A 16912-nucleotide genomic window follows, 5' to 3' on the forward strand; every position below is an offset into this window, starting at 1 on the left:
CCTGTGCCAAGGCCCTGCCGGGCCTGCCGCCCTCCCCGTATCGCCTCGCCTGAGCATACTTCCCCCTGAACTTAATCTCCCTGTCAGCTTCAGCAGCGTATTCTGTCATCAGATCCCTCAGTTTGGCTCTCCCCTCCCCGTCGCCCTGCCGCCAGATGTCTGCTTCCAACCTCTTAAGGTCATCCTCCAGTCGACGGAGCCGTCGACGGATATCCCTCAACACCCCAAAGCTCTTGGCCATACAGACGCCCCGTATGGTGACTTTGAATACTTCCCAAAGCGTACCTACTTGCTGCACTGTCTCCTTGTTCCTGTCAAAGAAGTCGGTTATGGCTTCTCCCAGTTCTGTCTTAAAGACCTCATCTATCAGTGCTTCCGGCGCTAGTCGCCAACTTCTGGAGCCCGCCAAAGAGCCCAGGATAGTCAGAGTGAGGCAGACCAGAGAGTGGTCAGATAGTGTGCGGGCCAGGTGATCGATCGCCCGCACCCAGGTGCAGACCCCCCTAGACCCCAGCCAGTAATCCAACCTTCACCATGAGGCATGTATGGTTGAGTGGAAGGTCCCCTCCCTTGTCGATGCATGCCTGTGTCTCCACAGATCCACCAGTCCCTCGCCTTCAAGTAGACCTCGCAGCGCCCCCTGGCTACGCGTGTAATGGTGGGGCAAGTGTGTAGACCGGTCATTTGCAGGATCACTGACCGTGTTGAAATCCCCCGCCCAAAGCACATGAGTGGCGCCCACCTCCAAGATCTTCCCCCACACAGCGTTCAGGACGTCAGGGCTGTCCGTGTTGGGGCCGTAATAGCTAACAATGATCACAGAGTGCGTTCCCAGAGTGCCCCACATCATGCAGTATCTCCCTGCACCATCGCTCCTTATCCCTCCACATCTGAAGGGCGTCCCTCGCTTGACCAGGATGGCCGTGCCTCTTGCGTATGTGGAATATGCCGAAAACACACGGTGGGCAGCCCACTTGTTCCCAAAGGCCGGGGGGCAGCGGGGATCAGTGTGCGTTTCCTGGAGGGCGGCAATACTCATATCATGTCTATCAAGGTAAGAAAGGATCTGTCTTTTCTTCCTAGGATCGCGCAGCCCCTGTACATTCCATGACAGAAGCTTGATCACAGCTCTATGAGTCTCTCCCATAAGGCATGAGGCACTGCGGAAATGAATGTCGCCCCAGGCCGCGACCATGGCAGAGCAACCACCCGGGCCCAGTAGTGAAAGACGGGCGTGATGTCAGCAGTGTAGCGTAGCATATACCCACATACATTTCAGGGCACTGTGCACAACAGATAACTCTCAATTCCCCGTGAGGTCTTCCCAGCGGTAACCCCCCTCCCACCCCTCCCACAACAGCGCCCCAATCGCGCCGGAATCCCAGAACCCTCCCTCCTCCCTTATAATCTTAAACATATGCGACCTTGAAACAGGTCGAGTACCAAACTCTTGTAACCTTATAATACGTGGGTACAGGGGACCGCCCTTAGGGGGGCGCTGGCGTGCCTCTCAAACCCTCGCGTCCCGCCGAACCGCGGAACTTCCTAGGCCTCTCCTGTGGATCTGAGGTGGAGGAGACCCAGGGTGGAGGGTGCCCAACCTAAAGAGGAAAGACCCCTGCAAGCTCGCTCCAAGGGTGCCCGTAGGTCTGGGCAGCAAAACCATTAACAGTTAAAGGCCGCACACTAGCGCAGCAGCAACCAGACCCACACAAATCACACAGTTCGACACCAGGCATAGTCACTTATCTGACGGTGGCAACACAGGCACAGGAGTGTCTCCCCTCCGCCGCAGGCGCGATGTGCAGCAGGAGCAGCGCCATCTTCGGACAGGAGCAGGCCATCAAAGCATGTCCAAGGGGCCGTCCATCCCAGCAGTGCAACAGTGTGCCAACAGACCTCCTCAAGACGGGCCGTCGCCACCCGCGGCAGCGAGCAGCATTGGTCAATCGTCCCCCGGGGGAGACCGTGGGGCGACGCGGGACCCCTTGTTGGCATGATCGGGGGAGGTGCGGCGGAGAGATCCCAGGAACTCATCCGCCTGCTGTGGGTTTGTGCAGAGTATCGTGCGGTCACGGTGTTTGATCCGTAGCTTAGCTGGGTAGAGCAGGGCGTATTCAATGTTTTCTTTGCGCAACTTTTGCTTCACCTGGATGTATTTCCGCCTTGCTTCTTGCACCGCCATGGTGAAGTCGGGATAAATGGAGAATGAGTTGCCCTCGTATTGCAAATCCGGGATGTCTCGAGCCCTCCGCAAGGCTGCGTCGCGGTCGCGATAATTCAGCAGTCTGGCCACGATGGGTCGAGGCGGAGCACCCACTGGTGGTCGAGGACCCAGCGATCTGTGCGCGCGTTCTACTATTAGGTGCGCCGAGAAGGAGGATACCCCTAGAGCGGAGGTCAGCAGCCGCTCAACGTAGTCCTCCATGCGCCCCGTGGCCGTGGTCTCCGGGATACCGATCAGGCGAATGTTATTCCTGAGGCTGCGCGCTTCTAAGTCTTCGTTTTTGGCGGCAATCACTTTTAGCCGAAATCCGTTTCTCCGCCTCCTTGAGCTGCTCCTTGTGTTTGTCCACCTTCAGCACCAAGAAGTCGAGCCGGGAGTTCATAGTGTCCATTTTCCCGGAGAGGGCATTAAGGCTCTGTTGCATCGCCATGAGCATAGCTTTTAGTTCGTCGCTGGGGTTGGGCTCAGACGGGGTCGTCTGCGACGGACCAGGCTCGCCCGCCTCGTCCGTGGAGGAGCGAGTGGCCGCCTTCTTTTGTACGAAGAGCAGTTTAGACTGCCGCGCGTCCGTCTTCCCCATAGCGCCACTCCACCGTGGATCCACAAAGCACTGGTAACTCACAGCCTCCGCCCAGCAGCCAGTCGCCACCGAAGCACCAGCAGACCACCAGCAGCAACACTTGTGTACTCCAGCGTCGTCAGCATCCGCCGCACCACACTGCAAGGGCAGACCCTCAGGCAATGATCCCTCGGACCCGCAGGGCTCAGGGGCTGGCGGTCCGGCGCGGTGAAGCAGCCACCGGAGACAGACCAGACAGTCAGTGCATTCTTCGAAAGCGCCGCAGACAGGCCTCCGGACGCACCTCCCAGCCTGCCCGCTGCGCGCACAGGGGAACCGAATGGCAGTCCGGCCTCAACCGGCGCGCGACCCCACAGCCGCGGTCAAACGCTCACCGCATCACCTGGTCACCACGCCGTTCTCCGCCTCATAGCGCTTCTAGGCCACATCAATTAGCCGGCACACCGGGACCCCCCATCCAACGTCGTATCCGCGAGCTCTCGCTTCGCGGGTGCAGCAGCGCCGATCCAGTAAAGGCACCCCAGGAACCTCCCCGGAGGGGGACGGGAATCACCAGGCTTGCGGGCGGCCCCGCCGCAGCTCCCGCTCACGATGGGGCCCGCCCGGGACAGCAGGCGTGTGCAAGGCTCCGCACCCGAAAGGCATCCGGGAGTGCCGGCCAGCTCTCTCCACCCCCGCTCCAGCGAGATCAGTCCGCCACGCGCCCAGCAGGATTCCGGGCCCAGCACCTCGTGGGCGAACCGGGGCTCGCGTAGTCTCCGCAGCTGTCACGGGCCTCCAGCAGGAAGGGCCGCTCCGCCCCCCGGCCACTGCCAACGCAATATCTTCAGAGGGGGTGTAGCAATCGGCGCGAAACTCGCGTCGAGTGTTCAGCCTGGCACCCACAATGCATACACGGGCTCACAAGCAGAGAGCGAGGGGTCCGTAGGCAAATAATTAATGTACAAGCAGGTCTGGCAGCCGGAGCCTCACAGCAGCGCGGCCATCTTGGTCCGGCGCCACCTAGCGCACCCCCTCGATCAATATTTTCGAGGTGACGTGATAGATCTTTAGTAGCTAACAGGACTGACCAAGGAATACGTAAGGGATGAGCCCTGGCACCTGCGGAGAAGCCTAGAAGGCAATAAATAGGGTAGAATTAATGAAGGGGCTTTTAGCTAAGGACTGAGCATGAACATTGGTATAACCAATCTAGGTGAGAGACTAGAGATGGAAGGGGGCACAACCCTTTGGAAAAGGTAACTGGGGCCTCAGAGTCAGGGTCTTACGAACTGAGGAACAATTTAGAATGTCTTTAGGGAACCTCATCAAGGTGGATGTCCAATCTCTGTTGGCTGTGGAATGTGATTGTAGGTTCCTCCTGAGACCCTCACTGATTGCACAGGTAAAAGGATAATGTCATTTTTAAGGGATCCCTCTGAGATGGTCAAGTGAAGCTAGTACATGTTGTAGTGGAAAATCCGTGGTCTCCAGGATGCTGGCACTGATCTGTTATTCCTTATGGAGATCAAGGTCACAGCTTGTGGTGGGCTTGAGACAGGGGAAAAGGCAAATTCAGCAGTGACATCTTCCTTTGTGTCTTCACTGCAGGATGGATGATGATGTAGAATGCACCCCATAGTAACTATCAGTGGCAGAGATCAATTCAATCATCCATCCATCATCTTTTTGCTTCTTTCAGTTCATGGGCACCAAAAAGAGACCATTTGGCAACAGTGTCCACTTATACCTTCCCCTCTTCATGTATTATTTTCTGCAGAAACAGCCGGTCCCAGGGAAAGGCAAGCTTTACAGTCCAATGGGGTTTTTAGCATTAGCCCTGAGTTCGCTCTTCTTTGCAAAAGTTGACGGTGGGGCTGGCAGACCTTCTAATTCCAGCAAAGGATGATTCTCATTTATTCTGGAAGAGCTCTGCGAAGTCACTACATTAACTCATGCAAGGGTTGAATAAAGAGCTAGTGCGCCTCCTTAGATTCTGGAGAGACCATGCAGTTCTTGGGTTTTCCATGAAAAGACAGTATTTCCCAGAACTGAGGACCATCCAGGGAAGACTCTAGTGTTTATTAACCTGGACAAGATCCGTGCTGGAGCGTGTGGACCTTCTCCAAAATAGTGAGCAGACTCATCAACCAATCGCACCTAAGCCTTGGGTGTGAGTGGATGTGAGTAAAAGAATCCAGAGCTCGTGGTTGTGGGAAGCACCACTAGCATGCCAAAGTAAGTGATATGATGATGATCAATCCATGGAAAAAATGCAATCCATAGATACTACAGGTAAGGTATGCGCTCCTAATGTCCCCTCGTAAGACCCTGCTCTCACATAAATGCTGTAGAGCACTGAAGAAGAGTTTACAATTACATTTTGCAGGACACACATAAAACGAATAAAGGGGCGTAGATATAAAACCTAAGAAAAAGTCAAAACACAATATTTTTCATATTCCCGCATTACTCAAGTTGAGTGAAATTCAATTTAGAATGGTATTAGATAATACACAGAAGCATCTCTAATATGGATGACAGGAGGATTTCATCAGAATGGCTCCAACAGCTTAACTGGGCACAAACAAGACTGAAGCAGATACAGAATAATTGAGCACATCAAAGACTGTCAGAGGTCAGAAGAAATATAACAGATGAGTGGTAAGTAAGAAAAGAGGACAACATCAATAACTTTAGATGCAAAAGGAGGGATGTGGGTAGTGCATGGTATTGCAAGAAGAGGTAGGCACACAGCAATACAGAAAAGGTAGTACAGTTACAATAAATCATGGCTATATCAAAGACAACCAAGTGAACAAAATCTTGCGAGGACTGGGGTACGAATTTTAGCAAAAGAGTAGATTAAATCAATAGAAAATAATGATGTCCTTAAGGAACTGTGAAAAATAGATGGAAAGATGAGGAATAATATCTATGTACCATGCACACGGAGAGTAACAAGCGAGATCAATCGAGAAGTGATGTGGATAACTTGTGAAGCAGACCGAGAAATAAACAGGCTCTAGAACAGGCAGGCACTCAATTTAAGATGTATTTGGAAACAAGTTCATAGTGGTCATTCAGTATAACTTTTGGTAAGTTTGTAGTAAAGAGCTGCAGTAAAGTAGCGCCTCTAGAGGGATGAACAGATGGAGCACGTGTCCCAGCACTATTTGTCCTGGCCCCCATTATGCCCCATCAACATAGCTGCTGACTGTGACAGGAGGGGACACGGAAAAACTATTACCGTACCTTGCCACACACATTATTTTGTCGAACTGACTTTCATTGCAATATATATATGTATATCATCCCAAAGATGCCCTTGCAATAGAGACGCACTCCTCCAGCCGGTGATTTATCACAAATCTTTTATTTCAGAACAGGCATTTTCATTCCAAATTCTTTCATCCCCCAGCCTGACGCGTTTCAGAGCTTCATGCTCTTTCTTCAGAGGCTTTTTGACTGCAAGCAGTGTTTTGGCTCCCACAGTTCCCTGCGTTGTCAACTTTTATTGGCCTCCGGTGTGCCTGCTTTGGTGCTTAATACTGATGCACGCCGGAACTTGTGGTTTAGCTCAAAATTAATTAATAACCTCCAATGGTTTTCGTGCAGTTCAAAACAATTCAAGGATCATTAAAAACCCTCCAGTGGGCTTCAGAAAGAAAAAGTCCTGTTCTATAATTAGAAACCAGCTGCGCCGATCAAGTTTCCCCAAACAGTTCAGGAAAATCAGACCCTTTTCAAATCCGAAGGGTGGTGCTTTTCTCTCACGGCTGGGCTCTGAAGAAAGAGCATGGTCACTGACATCACTCATGACATCACTGATGACATCTCAAATGACATCACTGATGACATCACTGATGACATCATCCAGTGATTGTGTGTTTTTCTGAAAATTAAATATTTTTTATATTTATGTATATCTCAAGGTCAAAGGAAGAATAAATGGGTATATAAGTGTCTAAATGGATGCTTTTTTTTTGAAAATTTTTTTGTGTAACTGACTGTTTAAGTGTATCATAGTGAATACATGGCTTACTGAGTAAACTTTAAAAATTTAAATATCTGTATCAGTTTCTTACTTTGTGTATAAGTGGCTGCATGGGTTGGTGAGTAGCTACATGAGTGTCTATATAGGTTATTAGTTGGCTTTTTATCACTATGAGTGTATGAGTTTCTGTATGGTTCGGTGGGGGGTATTACTTAGTGCATAGGTGCATGAATGAGTGACTCACTGTTTGTATGTGTTGAATACAGCATGTGTGCAGGACTGTATGGGTGGATGAGTGTGTGCATGGGTGTGTTAGTGAGTGAATGACTGTCTCTATAGTGTCTTTATGAGTAACTACATATGTTTTAAACTAGTATATGTGACTATTGGTGTATATAAGTGAGTATATGTGAGAGTGAGAGATTGAAAGAGTTCCTGTATGAATAAGTATGTGTTTCTATAAGTGATTGTTTAAAAGACTAAGTATGTGTAAGTTTCTGTAGAAGTAAGTGTGGTGGTGTGTGTATAACTGCATATGCAAGTAAATGGATGTTTGATTCTTTATTAGCATGAGTGACTATGTGTGTGAGTAACTCTATGGATGAGTGGCATTGTGTAACAGGATGTACAGGTGTATGAGTACATATGATGAGTGAGTACATGTATGAGTGACTGTAGAGGACTGTTGGTGAATTACTGTATGTGTATGTGGTTCTTAGAATTACTGAATAGGTTGTTGTAACTGATATTGATATGTTCATTATTTTGAACATTTTAGTTTCTATTTTTGAATGTGTGTTTCAATGGTTATATTAGGGGAAGAGGAGGTCTGCCACTCTATCACAAGGATGATGTCATCAGTGATGTCATCAGTGATGTCATTTGAGATGTCATCAGTGATGTCATGAGTGATGTCAGTGACCATGTCATGAGTGATGTAATATGTGACGTCATCAGTAGTGCATTGCGGGCGCGCGAGTTATAGTTAGCTGAACTAACTATAACGGGGGAATTTCAATGGTTTTTTACGAGTGAAATGTCCAGCTAACTATAACATGTGTGAAACCTTTGGTTTTTTCATTGAATTTCTAAGGTTTTTTAAATGCTAATTCCTAACTATAACGTGTGTGAAACCCATGGTTTTTTCAGTGAATATATATATATATATATATCTTGTAAACTCGTCTTTGACATCCAATCATAGAAAAGACGAAGCGAACCCAAAAGTGCAGTGCTCTTTTCTTTATTGTATGTGCAGCACCGCCGTCAATACACGTTTCGGTCCTCGTGGGACCTTGATCACATGACACATTACCAGGTACACTCCCCTCATTTTAAAGTGACAGTGCTCAAACAAACCTGCGCTTCATCATAGACATGGAAAAAACATATTGGTGTCGCAATTTGTTTTTAACCTAGCAGCTCTTGTTAGCTGACAATGTGCAAAAGGATGCAAAGTAATAATGTAAATATAAATATCACTTAGATTCTCTGTTTAACCTGGTAATAAATATCTGGTAAAACCGAGACAAAATGACGCCTTCATTAAAAAGGATGCCAATTAAAGGAGATACTCAACTGAAATAACACATATAAATACATAATTATAAATATATGTACAGTTGTTATAAAATGCATGAACCATAAAAAAAAGTCTAAATATTAACCTTTTCCCATCATAATCGATGTAGCAGCATTGAAGATCTCAGTATTAAATGTCATATTGCACAATGGTAAACTGTATACAGTGTTACAGTACCCTAAGAAAACCACACACAATAAAGCCCAAGTGGGCACTGAGCCCTATGAACCAGGTCTTACAATAAAGTGCTAATACATAAAGAGTGTCACATTAAAAAATGCCTATAAAATCCTAATGTGCAAAATTGTGCAGACTATATAAAACAGTTAATCTAAAAACATATCATAAAGAAGCAGCAGCATGGAAATATGGGTACATTCTAATTAGCAGATGAGGAAATAACATTTTACAAATGCGTATAAAAATCCTCGCTGGAATTTACCCATTCGGTGTTTTTGTATCCATTTCTAAAATGTATTTAGTTTCCAGTTTTCTCAAAAGAGCTTCACGATCTTCACATCTCCTCAACGGTGGAATCGAGTTCACCACAAAGTAACGCAACTCAGATGATTTTTTAGCAGGCAATTCATCAAAATGACGGGCAACAGGATACGACGTATCCCCATTGTTGATTGCCCGTATGTGCTGGAGTAGCCTCTTGTGGACCTGCAGCCTCGTGCTGCCCACGTAGCGCAGGCGCAAAGGATACTCCAGCACATACACTGCAAACTCCGTTTTGCAGGTTAGTTTCTTGTCAATCTTAATTGGCCTGCTCCTAAACGGTGTGTCTTGCTCACTCCATGTTTGCATGCTTTACAGACTGCACACTTGATAAAGCCTCTGCTAACCGTCAACCAAGTAGTATTGGAAAACACTTCAGGACTACTAGTGACCAATGAGTTGCTCATCGAGCGGGCTTTTCTGAATGTTAAATTGGGGGACCTTGTTAGTTGGTCCCCCAGCACAGGATCCTTTCTTACTAGTGCCCAGTTTTTATTGACAATTTTTCTGATAGTTTGATGTTGGATACTATACGTCAGAATAAGCCTTTAAGGCTGTACTGTCTCAACTAATTTGTCTTTAGTTGTTTTACTAGCCAATGCCTGTAATCTGCTGCTAGCCAGAACAAATGTATAATCAGCACTCAACCCGGACTACTAAATATTGCGAATAGCCCATCAACATTTCAATAAACAGTACTCATAATCAGCCCAAATATATACTGTTAGCAGTTTAAGAACATGTTAAGATGTAGCACTCAACATGGATACCACCAGTAGTCGAACGATATGTCGATAGCTGACATTCAGCATGACTGCAATATACAGGCAGGAATCCAACCTGTCAATAACCAGCACTTACCATGTGAAGTACTTTATAATGCTACCCATCCAAGATCCTGTTCATACCCTTTGAAACCCTGCAAACACACTGTTACACACCTACAGCAACTGAAGGACAACCACATGCACTGCCAGTACTTACATACACAATCCGATATGCTACTTTCAACTTTTTTAGACCTGACAGACTTAGGGTGGTTTCCCCGCTACTTTTTGCCCACCCCCTCCACTTTTCTGAACTTGTTTTGGCTGGCTTTAGGACTCTGTGCACTTTACCACTGCTAACTAGTGCTAAAGTGCTTGTGGTCTCTCCCCTAAACATGATAACATTGGTTTATCCCCAATTGGCATATTTAATTAACTTATAAGTCCCTAGTAAAGTGGCACTACATGTGCCCACAGACTGTAAATTAAATGCTACTTGTGGGTGTGTAGCACTGATTGTACCTCCCACTTAAGTAGTCCTTTAAACATGTTGCAGGCCTGCGATTGCAGCGTGTGTGTGTGTGGTTTTAAACTGCCATTCCTACCTGGCAAAAAAAACCTTTTGCCAGGCCAGGCCCAAACCTTCCTTTTTTGTATATATATACATTTTTATACATATAAGTCACCCCTGAAGTACGCTGGGGTTGGGCTCAGACGGGGTCGTCTGCGACGGACCAGGCTCGCCCGCCTCGTCCGTGGAGGAGCGAGTGGCCGCCTTCTTTTGTACGAAGAGCAGTTTAGACTGCCGCGCGTCCGTCTTCCCCATAGCGCCACTCCACCGTGGATCCACAAAGCACTGGTAACTCACAGCCTCCGCCCAGCAGCCAGTCGCCACCGAAGCACCAGCAGACCACCAGCAGCAACACTTGTGTACTCCAGCGTCGTCAGCATCCGCCGCACCACACTGCAAGGGCAGACCCTCAGGCAATGATCCCTCGGACCCGCAGGGCTCAGGGGCTGGCGGTCCGGCGCGGTGAAGCAGCCACCGGAGACAGACCAGACAGTCAGTGCATTCTTCGAAAGCGCCGCAGACAGGCCTCCGGACGCACCTCCCAGCCTGCCCGCTGCGCGCACAGGGGAACCGAATGGCAGTCCGGCCTCAACCGGCGCGCGACCCCACAGCCGCGGTCAAACGCTCACCGCATCACCTGGTCACCACGCCGTTCTCCGCCTCATAGCGCTTCTAGGCCACATCAATTAGCCGGCACACCGGGACCCCCCATCCAACGTCGTATCCGCGAGCTCTCGCTTCGCGGGTGCAGCAGCGCCGATCCAGTAAAGGCACCCCAGGAACCTCCCCGGAGGGGGACGGGAATCACCAGGCTTGCGGGCGGCCCCGCCGCAGCTCCCGCTCACGATGGGGCCCGCCCGGGACAGCAGGCGTGTGCAAGGCTCCGCACCCGAAAGGCATCCGGGAGTGCCGGCCAGCTCTCTCCACCCCCGCTCCAGCGAGATCAGTCCGCCACGCGCCCAGCAGGATTCCGGGCCCAGCACCTCGTGGGCGAACCGGGGCTCGCGTAGTCTCCGCAGCTGTCACGGGCCTCCAGCAGGAAGGGCCGCTCCGCCCCCCGGCCACTGCCAACGCAATATCTTCAGAGGGGGTGTAGCAATCGGCGCGAAACTCGCGTCGAGTGTTCAGCCTGGCACCCACAATGCATACACGGGCTCACAAGCAGAGAGCGAGGGGTCCGTAGGCAAATAATTAATGTACAAGCAGGTCTGGCAGCCGGAGCCTCACAGCAGCGCGGCCATCTTGGTCCGGCGCCACCTAGCGCACCCCCTCGATCAATATTTTCGAGGTGACGTGATAGATCTTTAGTAGCTAACAGGACTGACCAAGGAATACGTAAGGGATGAGCCCTGGCACCTGCGGAGAAGCCTAGAAGGCAATAAATAGGGTAGAATTAATGAAGGGGCTTTTAGCTAAGGACTGAGCATGAACATTGGTATAACCAATCTAGGTGAGAGACTAGAGATGGAAGGGGGCACAACCCTTTGGAAAAGGTAACTGGGGCCTCAGAGTCAGGGTCTTACGAACTGAGGAACAATTTAGAATGTCTTTAGGGAACCTCATCAAGGTGGATGTCCAATCTCTGTTGGCTGTGGAATGTGATTGTAGGTTCCTCCTGAGACCCTCACTGATTGCACAGGTAAAAGGATAATGTCATTTTTAAGGGATCCCTCTGAGATGGTCAAGTGAAGCTAGTACATGTTGTAGTGGAAAATCCGTGGTCTCCAGGATGCTGGCACTGATCTGTTATTCCTTATGGAGATCAAGGTCACAGCTTGTGGTGGGCTTGAGACAGGGGAAAAGGCAAATTCAGCAGTGACATCTTCCTTTGTGTCTTCACTGCAGGATGGATGATGATGTAGAATGCACCCCATAGTAACTATCAGTGGCAGAGATCAATTCAATCATCCATCCATCATCTTTTTGCTTCTTTCAGTTCATGGGCACCAAAAAGAGACCATTTGGCAACAGTGTCCACTTATACCTTCCCCTCTTCATGTATTATTTTCTGCAGAAACAGCCGGTCCCAGGGAAAGGCAAGCTTTACAGTCCAATGGGGTTTTTAGCATTAGCCCTGAGTTCGCTCTTCTTTGCAAAAGTTGACGGTGGGGCTGGCAGACCTTCTAATTCCAGCAAAGGATGATTCTCATTTATTCTGGAAGAGCTCTGCGAAGTCACTACATTAACTCATGCAAGGGTTGAATAAAGAGCTAGTGCGCCTCCTTAGATTCTGGAGAGACCATGCAGTTCTTGGGTTTTCCATGAAAAGACAGTATTTCCCAGAACTGAGGACCATCCAGGGAAGACTCTAGTGTTTATTAACCTGGACAAGATCCGTGCTGGAGCGTGTGGACCTTCTCCAAAATAGTGAGCAGACTCATCAACCAATCGCACCTAAGCCTTGGGTGTGAGTGGATGTGAGTAAAAGAATCCAGAGCTCGTGGTTGTGGGAAGCACCACTAGCATGCCAAAGTAAGTGATATGATGATGATCAATCCATGGAAAAAATGCAATCCATAGATACTACAGGTAAGGTATGCGCTCCTAATGTCCCCTCGTAAGACCCTGCTCTCACATAAATGCTGTAGAGCACTGAAGAAGAGTTTACAATTACATTTTGCAGGACACACATAAAACGAATAAAGGGGCGTAGATATAAAACCTAAGAAAAAGTCAAAACACAATATTTTTCATATTCCCGCATTACTCAAGTTGAGTGAAATTCAATTTAGAATGGTATTAGATAATACACAGAAGCATCTCTAATATGGATGACAGGAGGATTTCATCAGAATGGCTCCAACAGCTTAACTGGGCACAAACAAGACTGAAGCAGATACAGAATAATTGAGCACATCAAAGACTGTCAGAGGTCAGAAGAAATATAACAGATGAGTGGTAAGTAAGAAAAGAGGACAACATCAATAACTTTAGATGCAAAAGGAGGGATGTGGGTAGTGCATGGTATTGCAAGAAGAGGTAGGCACACAGCAATACAGAAAAGGTAGTACAGTTACAATAAATCATGGCTATATCAAAGACAACCAAGTGAACAAAATCTTGCGAGGACTGGGGTACGAATTTTAGCAAAAGAGTAGATTAAATCAATAGAAAATAATGATGTCCTTAAGGAACTGTGAAAAATAGATGGAAAGATGAGGAATAATATCTATGTACCATGCACACGGAGAGTAACAAGCGAGATCAATCGAGAAGTGATGTGGATAACTTGTGAAGCAGACCGAGAAATAAACAGGCTCTAGAACAGGCAGGCACTCAATTTAAGATGTATTTGGAAACAAGTTCATAGTGGTCATTCAGTATAACTTTTGGTAAGTTTGTAGTAAAGAGCTGCAGTAAAGTAGCGCCTCTAGAGGGATGAACAGATGGAGCACGTGTCCCAGCACTATTTGTCCTGGCCCCCATTATGCCCCATCAACATAGCTGCTGACTGTGACAGGAGGGGACACGGAAAAACTATTACCGTACCTTGCCACACACATTATTTTGTCGAACTGACTTTCATTGCAATATATATATGTATATCATCCCAAAGATGCCCTTGCAATAGAGACGCACTCCTCCAGCCGGTGATTTATCACAAATCTTTTATTTCAGAACAGGCATTTTCATTCCAAATTCTTTCATCCCCCAGCCTGACGCGTTTCAGAGCTTCATGCTCTTTCTTCAGAGGCTTTTTGACTGCAAGCAGTGTTTTGGCTCCCACAGTTCCCTGCGTTGTCAACTTTTATTGGCCTCCGGTGTGCCTGCTTTGGTGCTTAATACTGATGCACGCCGGAACTTGTGGTTTAGCTCAAAATTAATTAATAACCTCCAATGGTTTTCGTGCAGTTCAAAACAATTCAAGGATTATTAAAAACCCTCCAGTGGGCTTCAGAAAGAAAAAGTCCTGTTCTATAATTAGAAACCAGCTGCGCCGATCAAGTTTCCCCAAACAGTTCAGGAAAATCAGACCCTTTTCAAATCCGAAGGGTGGTGCTTTTCTCTCACGGCTGGGCTCTGAAGAAAGAGCATGGTCACTGACATCACTCATGACATCACTGATGACATCTCAAATGACATCACTGATGACATCACTGATGACATCATCCAGTGATTGTGTGTTTTTCTGAAAATTAAATATTTTTTATATTTATGTATATCTCAAGGTCAAAGGAAGAATAAATGGGTATATAAGTGTCTAAATGGATGCTTTTTTTTTGAAAATTTTTTTGTGTAACTGACTGTTTAAGTGTATCATAGTGAATACATGGCTTACTGAGTAAACTTTAAAAATTTAAATATCTGTATCAGTTTCTTACTTTGTGTATAAGTGGCTGCATGGGTTGGTGAGTAGCTACATGAGTGTCTATATAGGTTATTAGTTGGCTTTTTATCACTATGAGTGTATGAGTTTCTGTATGGTTCGGTGGGGGGTATTACTTAGTGCATAGGTGCATGAATGAGTGACTCACTGTTTGTATGTGTTGAATACAGCATGTGTGCAGGACTGGATGGGTGGATGAGTGTGTGCATGGGTGTGTTAGTGAGTGAATGACTGTCTCTATAGTGTCTTTATGAGTAACTACATATGTTTTAAACTAGTATATGTGACTATTGGTGTATATAAGTGAGTATATGTGAGAGTGAGAGATTGAAAGAGTTCCTGTATGAATAAGTATGTGTTTCTATAAGTGATTGTTTAAAAGACTAAGTATGTGTAAGTTTCTGTAGAAGTAAGTGTGGTGGTGTGTGTATAACTGCATATGCAAGTAAATGGATGTTTGATTCTTTATTAGCATGAGTGACTATGTGTGTGAGTAACTCTATGGATGAGTGGCATTGTGTAACAGGATGTACAGGTGTATGAGTACATATGATGAGTGAGTACATGTATGAGTGACTGTAGAGGACTGTTGGTGAATTACTGTATGTGTATGTGGTTCTTAGAATTACTGAATAGGTTGTTGTAACTGATATTGATATGTTCATTATTTTGAACATTTTAGTTTCTATTTTTGAATGTGTGTTTCAATGGTTATATTAGGGGAAGAGGAGGTCTGCCACTCTATCACAAGGATGATGTCATCAGTGATGTCATCAGTGATGTCATTTGAGATGTCATCAGTGATGTCATGAGTGATGTCAGTGACCATGTCATGAGTGATGTAATATGTGACGTCATCAGTAGTGCATTGCGGGCGCGCGAGTTATAGTTAGCTGAACTAACTATAACGGGGGAATTTCAATGGTTTTTTACGAGTGAAATGTCCAGCTAACTATAACATGTGTGAAACCTTTGGTTTTTTCATTGAATTTCTAAGGTTTTTTAAATGCTAATTCCTAACTATAACGTGTGTGAAACCCATGGTTTTTTCAGTGAATATATATATATATATATATCTTGTAAACTCGTCTTTGACATCCAATCATAGAAAAGACGAAGCGAACCCAAAAGTGCAGTGCTCTTTTCTTTATTGTATGTGCAGCACCGCCGTCAATACACGTTTCGGTCCTCGTGGGACCTTGATCACATGACACATTACCAGGTACACTCCCCTCATTTTAAAGTGACAGTGCTCAAACAAACCTGCGCTTCATCATAGACATGGAAAAAACATATTGGTGTCGCAATTTGTTTTTAACCTAGCAGCTCTTGTTAGCTGACAATGTGCAAAAGGATGCAAAGTAATAATGTAAATATAAATATCACTTAGATTCTCTGTTTAACCTGGTAATAAATATCTGGTAAAACCGAGACAAAATGACGCCTTCATTAAAAAGGATGCCAATTAAAGGAGATACTCAACTGAAATAACACATATAAATACATAATTATAAATATATGTACAGTTGTTATAAAATGCATGAACCATAAAAAAAAGTCTAAATATTAACCTTTTCCCATCATAATCGATGTAGCAGCATTGAAGATCTCAGTATTAAATGTCATATTGCACAATGGTAAACTGTATACAGTGTTACAGTACCCTAAGAAAACCACACACAATAAAGCCCAAGTGGGCACTGAGCCCTATGAACCAGGTCTTACAATAAAGTGCTAATACATAAAGAGTGTCACATTAAAAAATGCCTATAAAATCCTAATGTGCAAAATTGTGCAGACTATATAAAACAGTTAATCTAAAAACATATCATAAAGAAGCAGCAGCATGGAAATATGGGTACATTCTAATTAGCAGATGAGGAAATAACATTTTACAAATGCGTATAAAAATCCTCGCTGGAATTTACCCATTCGGTGTTTTTGTATCCATTTCTAAAATGTATTTAGTTTCCAGTTTTCTCAAAAGAGCTTCACGATCTTCACATCTCCTCAACGGTGGAATCGAGTTCACCACAAAGTAACGCAACTCAGATGATTTTTTAGCAGGCAATTCATCAAAATGACGGGCAACAGGATACGACGTATCCCCATTGTTGATTGCCCGTATGTGCTGGAGTAGCCTCTTGTGGACCTGCAGCCTCGTGCTGCCCACGTAGCGCAGGCGCAAAGGATACTCCAGCACATACACTGCAAACTCCGTTTTGCAGGTTAGTTTCTTGTCAATCTTAATTGGCCTGCTCCTAAACGGTGTGTCTTGCTCACTCCATGTTTGCATGCTTTACAGACTGCACACTTGATAAAGCCTCTGCTAACCGTCAACCAAGTAGTATTGGAAAACACTTCAGGACTACTAGTGACCA

At 46.3% G+C, this 16912-nt stretch overlaps 1 protein-coding gene across 1 annotated transcript in view; it reads right to left on the bottom strand.

Annotated features, from left to right (window-relative positions):
• The window catches only part of LOC146862729 (uncharacterized), a 536839-nt gene that overhangs the window by 511476 nt on the left and 8451 nt on the right, over window positions 1–16912 (bottom strand). The gene's annotated exons all lie outside the window — the stretch shown is intronic.

Source organism: Triturus cristatus, chromosome 2_2 (assembly GCF_964204655.1).
Source record: "Triturus cristatus chromosome 2_2, aTriCri1.1, whole genome shotgun sequence".
Taxonomy (NCBI): domain Eukaryota; kingdom Metazoa; phylum Chordata; class Amphibia; order Caudata; family Salamandridae; genus Triturus; species Triturus cristatus.